This window comes from Triturus cristatus, chromosome 7, assembly GCF_964204655.1.
Source record: "Triturus cristatus chromosome 7, aTriCri1.1, whole genome shotgun sequence".
Classification (NCBI taxonomy): domain Eukaryota; kingdom Metazoa; phylum Chordata; class Amphibia; order Caudata; family Salamandridae; genus Triturus; species Triturus cristatus.
Genome location: NC_140590.1, coordinates 1323542463 through 1323551823, shown reverse-complemented (window position 1 = coordinate 1323551823; position 9361 = coordinate 1323542463). Strand labels below are relative to the sequence as shown.

Genomic DNA, 9361 nt, shown 5'->3' with positions numbered 1-9361 from the left:
TTATTCGCCATCTCACTAACATCAGAGCAGTAATGAAATGCCGCTATTATAGACTGGAGGGTGATTAGTTGACACTTAGCAATGACCTGCCGATGTGAATCAACACTTTATTAATTAATCATTACACAAAAAAGAACAAAGCAGAAATGCCGCTTTCCACATGCACATCTACCCTCTTCTTCTGTCGGAAAGTGATTTCTCCGGAATTTGGTATGCTGTAGTGCTCTCCAAGCAAAAAGCCCCCCTCTGCCAGTAGGAGGCTAGATCAACTCTCAAGGTGGAAAGACACCCCACCTGAGGTTTGTATACACGATGCACAAATGCCGAGGCACAAAAAGAAGTCCAAATCTGTATAACTGGCTTTAGCCACCTAAGTATGCAAAAAGGAAGTCCATAAGACGGTCTTTATTTTCCTTTGTATGTCCTTTATTTCATATCTAACAAGATTTCCGTAACATCCGAAACAGCCAGCCGACACGTGTTTCGTCCGATAATAACTTCTTTGTTCATGATGGCAAATGGTTCAGACAAACAAAGGGTGTGGCTATGGGCGCAAAATTTTCTCTGTCCTTCGCAAACCTCTACATGGGTCTATATTAGAAGGTACATGTTTGGACTCAATGTCCAGCCATTTACACTGAGCACATTATTATATCGACAAGGTACATAGAAGATGTGCTCATGTTTTGGTCAGGCACACTCAGAGCCTAAGAAAATGTAGTTGCTTGCCTTAATGACAACGCATTCAATGTACACTTTACATATCAATCCAGTGACAAGAGTCTTGACTACCTTGAAACCACGCTGTATGTGGCAGAAAACCAGATCAAATCCAAACTATTCCTCAAGAAGACTGCATGTAATGCAGTACTGCATCCGTCTAGTGCCCACCCACAAACACAGATTTCAGCCATCCCGTACGGGAAGATGATCAGGGTGCGGCTCAACTGTAGTATAGACAATGATTTTGAAGCAGAATTGGAGAACTTGGAAAAAAGATTTATTAATAGAGGCTACTCTGGACAGATCATATCAAAAGCCAAACATAGGATCGACAAAGTAAAACGCAAAGATCTTTTACAGAATAGACAAAACTCAGGGAAGAACAACAAGGAAAATAGGAAACAGAAATCTGCTCTTGTGGTTACTTTCAGTGCGGCTTGTCCTGATTTACTCAAGATTTTATACAGGCATTGGCATATCTTAAGAATGGATGAGACCATCATGGTAAAGCCAAACATCATACACAGCCGGGGGAGGACACTCAGACAAACCCTGTGTCATAGCTACTTGAAACCCAACCCAGCTACTACCTGGCTTTCATCATTACCATCTGGCTTTTATAAGTGCGGACAATGCAATATGTGCTACCTAGAGAGAAACAAAATGACAAAATTTCAGTATAACACACAAAAAACATACACAATCAACAATCTCATTAACTGTATTTCAAAATATGTGGTATACTGTATTGTATGCTGCTGCGGTTTGAGCTACGTGGGCAGCACTATACGACCTTTAAAGGAACGGATCCAGGAACATGCTATTCAAAATAAGAACACTGAATACCCCCTGGCAGTACATTACAACAGCATGCACACAGTTGAGGGCCAAATGAAAATCACATTTCATGGGATTGAAACATTAACAAATTCCGGAGGAGGTGGGGACAGAACTTTACACCTCAGACAATTAGAGAGTAGGTGGCTTATAAGACTTAGGGCAGTAGACATGGGCCTTAATTTAGACAGGGAATTACACACTTACTGCAATAAAGAGTCTAACTGACTTGTGATAAAGACTTTTACATGACAGTGATCCGCTGTTTCTGCTATGATCCCAGTGCCATAGGTAACATCTATGTCTACAGAGATATGATAGGGACCCTATCATATGGATAGTCGCCCTATGTTAATGTCTAGAGGCTAAGATGTCACTGGAATATGCATACAAGATTATGGTATATGTGACAACTGATGTTATACTCTCTATTCTTCTCCATGTTGATGTTTTTTAACAATATATTCTGTCAAAATGTAGGGAGACCGATGTGCATGCAAACAATATATGTTGTGGTTCAACAAAGGTGAAATATAATGGGATCAAATATAAACATATATTGTATGAAAGTATACTGCCAAACATTAGCGGTACTTTGGGGTTGCCCTGTTTTATGTATTACATCATAACAAGCAGACGTAATGAGAAGTATACCTAGGTGTCTTTGGTTTCTCTCACATCAACTGTATTAATTAGGGAAATTATGTGATCAAAAAGATAATATCAGGACTGTCAGGAACCTCTGTATTTTTGTCAATATTGTGGTGGAAAGGGGATATACGGGTCTATATACATACGTATAATTGGAGGATGTGTGGATAAATGAACTCCTATCGTGGTCTCCCTCACACTGGGTGTCTCCTTTCTATTTCCGTTACTTGTATATACAACTAAGATGTATTGCGCATTAGCCTTTTGACTTTCTTCCACCACTCTAAAATGGCGACCGTGCCGAGTAGGATGAGCATTTCTATCCTCTTCTTTCTATCTCCATTACCTCGCATCTTGGATTTAAACACGTGTTTCCTGGTGGTGTTTAACTGTTTTCGGGATTGTTTACGCTCAGACAGGCCACTGCCGCAGGTAATTTTTCGACAAAGATGTACCACTAATCAGGAATAGTGCTAAGTGAGTATGAGATTTCTTATACGTGGTGCCGTATATTTTTTAACTCCATGCAGGTTTATCAAGACCTGGATTGAGCACACACGGAGTATAGCGGGAGTGGATTCTACCGACTCTCTGTGCTACAGGTAAATGCCAGACATTTTCAGTCTGCTTTTTGGTGATATATATATTTCTAGTTTTGTATTCCATGTTCAATGTAGGTGTATTCCTCAATTTTAAAGACGTACAAGTTTTATACCCTTTATATGTTGGCCGTTGTAATTTCATGCACGTCCTTTGTTCCTTTTTATCATATGTGGCCATATAGAGAGTGCTTGGTGTCACATTACAGATGACTCATTAGTTATTTTTTATATTACGAGGACACACACAGTACATATTGAAGATGTGAAAGCTATTTGTGGGAGCTAAGTGGCATATATGGACCTCTGCCATTGCCGGACTATTAGGGACCACGATTGGTTTATTATTTATTCACCCAAAAACCGGCCTTACTTTAGGAACTACGCTCTAGAGGTTACTTTTACCTCAGTGGACTGGCAATCTTTATTTGATTATCTAAGTTGATGCTTTGTTAGGCATTTCATATGATATATTTTACTGACCATTTCCCTCTTTTTGGTTATCTGTCCGGTTATAGATCTAAAATACCAACTTTTAGAGGAGATACGTTATCGTACAAATAAGTGTAGGAATACCTATTGTTACGAGTTTTTGTGCTGCACTGGTTCATATAAGCCGGACCTAGAGGGTCAGGGGTTGTATATATTGTGGCAAGATCACATCCAGTACTATCTTCCTCATTTTACATTATATTTAGTTGGTTTTTGCTCTTTATATCCACTAGGTGTCACACCCTCAATACGGGTGCTGTACATTATATAGGAAAGAGAACTTTGAAGTACAAAATGTTCTACTATACTGTTTAGGTAAGATACGTTCCCATCCACACGGCCAGTTGGGTGTCATACCCACTGGACCTCTATTCCAATCACTATCTAGGAGGTGGATTCTATCTTTTCTGTTATGTGATGTCACAAAAATTGTTTTGCCATGTCACAGGAGGATGGCTTACGATTATGATGATTCTGTACTTTTTTCTATTTCCATTCTTCGAATGTGAGAATGGGAACCACCAGCTCTTGGAGTGGATATATTCTTTATTTTGGATATAGACAGATACAGAACAAAGGTATTAGCACCTGTTCCATCTGTGTTTGCAATATATCTTTTGGTTCTTTCACGGCGCTAGCCTGTGGTGTCTTTTCTTCTTCCTTCTTTTTTTCTTGGGAGTAAATGGTTACAAGTCTAACATTCCTACTGTCACCAACGTCACATATTGCTTTTTACCTTTTTAACTTGTATATATGGATATTGCTATATTATCCACTGTTTTAATTGTAGATTTAATGCTATTTGCAGCCTTGAGAAAGTCCTTTCAGACGAAACACGTGTCGGCTGCCTGTTTCGGATGTTCCGGAAATCTTGTTAGATATGAAATAAAGGACATACAAAGGAAAATAAAGATCGTCTTATGGACTTCCTTTTTGCATACTTGGGTGGCTAAAGCCAGTTATACAGATTTGGACTTCTTTTTGTGCCTCGGCATTTGTACATCGACTTTATTAATTAATAGCTAGAAAAAAGGTTATGCAGTACATAGATTATGTTTCAGGTGCTGTAAATCCATAAATATATGATAAAGAGCTCAGTCGCCTAATCGCCTTCCTCCAGTGGTCTTGATTATGGTGCATTCTGGCAAACCTGCTGATGCCCTCCCTGGGAATATTTTACTCTTCCTTTAACCAGAGAATGTGTTCTTGCGCAGGGGTTGCTGTCAGCTAAAATACATTGTTTGTCTTAATTCTGACAAGGTGTTGTGCAATTTTTTGGGGGACTCAGCTGCAGCAAGATGGCTGTCAACACTTCCTGGTTGAAGTGTTGCCAGCCAATCAGAACTCTGCACTTCTTTGCATGAGCTTGTTATTCTTCACAAATTAGCCACAATTTAAGATAGCCTACTTTGGATTTCCTAAATTTCTCAACAATTACTGGATGGATTTACACCGAATAAGTGAAAGCGTGATCTGCATAACCAAATCTTCCTTACTGCCAAATTCGGTATAATTCTGTCCAGTGATTCGGGCTGTAGTCGTGTTCAAAGCTCCCATGGGAAATAACATGTGAACTTTCTATGCGCAACAAGAATCAACGGGACACTTTTGTGGGAAGATTTGGTGAAGAGTCATCAAACGGTGCCAAAGATATAGGCAAGGTATCAAAGGCTGCCTCTACGAAGCACTGGGACTTATGAATGCATGTTATAATGCAGGGGATAAATACAAATATGTGCGTATGCCCACTTGTAGGCAAGATTGAACCACAATACTATCACCAGCAGACTGGTTTGGCATATCCTTGTAGGTATGTCACTTGGGCACCACTGGACTCCGATACGATCACTAATAGATTGCTTTAGCATGTCTGGATGTACAAGGTAAGTGTATATACATGCGTATGCCACCACAGGTCACGTTGAACCATGATATACTAACCAGACCAGTTTTGATTTTATATTTAATTTCTGGATATTTCCTGTCCAATGAAGAGGAGACAGGAGTGTTTTAAATGTGGTGAAATGGTTCATGAGAACAATATGGTTTTTGAGAAAGGCATAATTGCTGATACACGCCTGCCAAATTAAAGTGAAGACTGTGAACCACAGAGTGCTCTGTGTTCCTGGTTTGGGAATTTGGTGGATAATGTTTTCGTGACGGCCACAGTCACAACAATGGCACCCACCCGCAAGTTTTTCAGCAGCGTTTGTGCCATTTGGTGGAAAGTTTAGTGGATGTCTGCCAGAACCGCCGTTGACCACCAGTGTATTGTGTTCGTCAACACAAGGTCGTCATTACTATAATGAAAAGAAGCAAGTTATTAAACAAAGCACCTATGGATACTTACCTGTTGTTGGTCAGAGCACGGTATGGCGATGGACTAAGTCTTCAATGTGCCACATTGGTGAGTGAAATATCAGACTTGCAATTGGATATATTGGTGCCATGAACAACTTGTTTCTACTAAGTGGCTATGAATGATTATAAATGAACTATGCATGTCAAAATGGCGGACTTAGTGAATAGATCACATTGAGCATAATGCAGTCTGTTTTCTCTTACACACTTTTTCCTGTCCAATGAATAGGAGACAAGAGTGTTTTAAATGTGGTGAAATGGTTAATGGGAACTCTATGGCTTGAGAAAGGCATAATTGCTGAAGTGTGTCTGCAAAATTAAAGTGAAAGACTGCCTGGTATGGGAATTCAGTGGTTAATGTGTATATATATATATATATATATATATACAAAGGATTGAATGGAGGGAGGGTTTTTGGATGTTGGCATTAGACGTATCATCGCTATACACCAGCATATTACACAATGACGGCATGGCAGCGGTTGAATATTATTTATTCAAGAGGGAAGAACAATTTAAAGATCACACAACCATGCTTATGGAAATGCTCAAAATATGTTTATACAACAATGTGTTTATGTATAACAATCTGGTGTATCGTCAGCTGCAAGGAGTTGCTATGGGGGCCAGTTTCTCTCCGAGCTACGCATGTTTGCACATGGGAGCTTGGGAGGAACTGGTCCTCAAAACCAAATACAGCAACATAATGGATTCGCATATTATTGCGTGGTATCGTTACATAGATGATCTGTTTGTAGTATGGGAGGGAAGTAAGGAGGCAGCTGAGGAATTTGTTAGGACCATCAATATTAACAATTTCAATCTTAATTTTACAGTCACTATGAGCCAATCTAACGTCACATTTTTAGACACAGAGGTGTACATTTCTAATGGTTCTAGCGAAACGAGAATATTCAGGAAAGAAACAGCTGGCAATACTATTTTACATGCGGCTAGTGCCCATCCACATCACTTAATCTCCAGCATCCCATATGGTGAGATGCTACGTTTGCGCAGAGTATGCAGCAAGGAGGCTGAATTGAATGTGGCCCAAGTATCCAGTAAAAATAGATTTCTTCAACGGGGATACTCTGAGGAGATGATTGATAAAGCCATTATGAAATCCCGATTAAAAACTAGACAGGAGTTACTGAACAAACATGACAATACGATTAGTAGTAATCCAGTAACCCAAGAAGTTTCTAAACCACAGAATTAATTTAGAATTATAACTGGTTTTAACAAACAGCATCGTGAATTATATCGTATTTTCAACCGCAATTGGCCTATTTTAACAAGTGACTCTATTTTAGGCCCAACCCTCCCTCGTAGGGCAACCTTGACTTTTAGTCGAGCTCCCTCCATGTGAGATTGCCTCATAAATACTAACCCTGAAATCATGGAAAAAACAAGTTGGCTTCAAACTAACGGTGGATTTTTTAAATGTAAAATATGCAAAGCCTGTACACATGGGGTAAATACCAAACACTATAAAGATGGATTTAGCTATAGAAAACACAAAATAGAGAAGTTGTTAACTTGCAAAACAGAATATGCCGTATATGTACTCCAATGTCCGTGTGCACTCAGATATGTAGGTAGTACCAAATTAGAGGTACACAAACGCATCCTACAGCATTTAAGGGCAATTGTAAGTGCATTTAAGGGCAATTGTAAACCAGGACCCTGTTGCTCGCCATTTTAAGGAGGTACACCACAGCAATAACAAGGAATTGACTTTCTTTGTTATTGATTCAGTACCGGCTAGCAGACGTGGAGGGAATAGGGAAGCCATGTTAAGACAGTTGGAAACAAAATACATACTCCGACTTGATTCTAAATTCCTGGGTGGGCTTAACGTAACTGAAGATTTACATACCATCTTAGGTTAGAAGTACATTCCTTATGTTCTGTATATTCTGTCTGGGGTAGTACTTGACACAAGAGCAAACACATCAATTATCGGTACATCTACGAATTTGGTTTTTATACGATTGATTTTACTAATGGTTTTTATTATTGTGGGATAATAATTGTAACCATTTTTTGTACTATTTATTGTTTTATAACAGAAATAATTTACCATCTGTAGTATTTTTGATGTTTTTCTCAGTACTGTATATTATAACTACATATGTACTAGGCTGAATTATAGGACAGTCTTGAACATAATGACACCCTATGAAAATTTGCACTACGTTGAGTCAAAACCCCCTTGTATAGATATTGCATTTTTTACATCAGTGATTGGTCATGCTTTTACAATGTTTTTATAATGGTTTACCATTTTCAAACATACTGTTTGTAGTGGTTAATTATCCAGTTTGTGGATTATCCATTTCAGGGATTTTTTCAACAGTAACCTGTGGACATGACTGGGCTCAGTCAGCCGACCTTTATTTATTTTGCACTTTCTATGCATTTTTGCACTTTGGAATTTACAAATGTTGTTTACATATTTTTAACACAATTGTTTTTATAAGAATTTAGTGTTTTTCGAATTGTTGGGTGATATGATTATTTATTGGCACTTTTGCACTTTAGTACACTCCCTCGCATTATTTGCACTGCTGCAGGTACTGGGGTTTTTAGGACCCCAGCGGTGCCAGGGGTAGCACCCTATGACTTCGAGTTCTTCCTGTCTTGGACCACAGTGTAGTACTTGAAATTTTCATTCTCAGGGTAATATAACAAAGAACTTGGCAAAAGAAGCTGAAATAGCAAAAGACATCTTTATTAAACTCAAATGAGTGAGACTATGTCACACAGAAGCCTTAGCAACTGAACGAGGCAGTCTCTAGCACAAAAAACAGTCTTCTCTTTTATACAGAATATTACGCTTTGGGCAACACCGCCCCTGTTTTACAAGTGGTCATTCACATATTTTCGCTTCAAAGAAACAGCAGAGCCATAATGACAATCCCACATTTCAGTTCGTTCAGCACACAATCATTTTACCCAGCAAGGCTCAGAACCCTCATCAGATAACATCGGACCCCAATAAAACGGGCACCTCCTGCTCGTAAAACTAGCCATAAAGTAGGAAACAGGACAGGTGTGAAATAGCTTAGTCAGAGATCGTGTGGGAACAAGGACTTTATGATGGGTCGAGCCCTGATGCTAATCACATTAGGCCGTGGGAAAAGGAACTGGCCGGACAGGATTGACCTCGGGCAGCGGAGTCAGTTTGCACAGGTCACAGAGAAGTCACAGAAGGTGTACGTGTCCTTTAGGCCTAGGAATGGCCTCAATCCGCAGCCTATGTGAGGGCAACCTTAAAATGGCTACTGTTCTAAAATGGAACCCACGGATACAATATGTAGTATCGTATACACGGTGAATTCATCAGTGAAACATGACGAAAACACTTGTACATACCGCTTTTGTCATTTGCGGTTCGTTGACACCAAAATAGGCATGGTGGGGCCATGCCTCCAATGTGGTTCCAAATTTTACAGTACCACAGACCCTCCTTTTGCCCTTACATAGGCAATAACTATACTCATACTAATCTGATTCCAGGTTTACATTCATCAGATCATCAAGATGTTGCTGATGGAGCAAAATCCTAGTACTTGGTAACTCTCTCTGGACAGGTCTCCTTGAACATGAAGAAGCACAAAGGCCACATATGGCAGGACAAAATAAGGAATACCTCTATCTGTAGTAGGTGGCATAAGATCTCAAACCCAACAATT

The 9361-nt window shown here is 39.5% G+C and overlaps 1 long non-coding RNA gene across 1 annotated transcript in view; it reads left to right on the top strand.

The window, feature by feature from the left end:
• The first annotated feature begins 2491 nt into the window (after window positions 1-2491).
• The window catches only part of LOC146811958 (uncharacterized), a 261282-nt gene continuing 254412 nt past the window's right edge, over window positions 2492-9361 (top strand). Inside the window, exons 1-2 of the long non-coding RNA XR_014966810.1 lie at window positions 2492-2643; window positions 2742-2813. This is a non-coding gene — a long non-coding RNA (uncharacterized LOC146811958). The remainder of the gene's footprint in view (window positions 2644-2741; window positions 2814-9361) is intronic.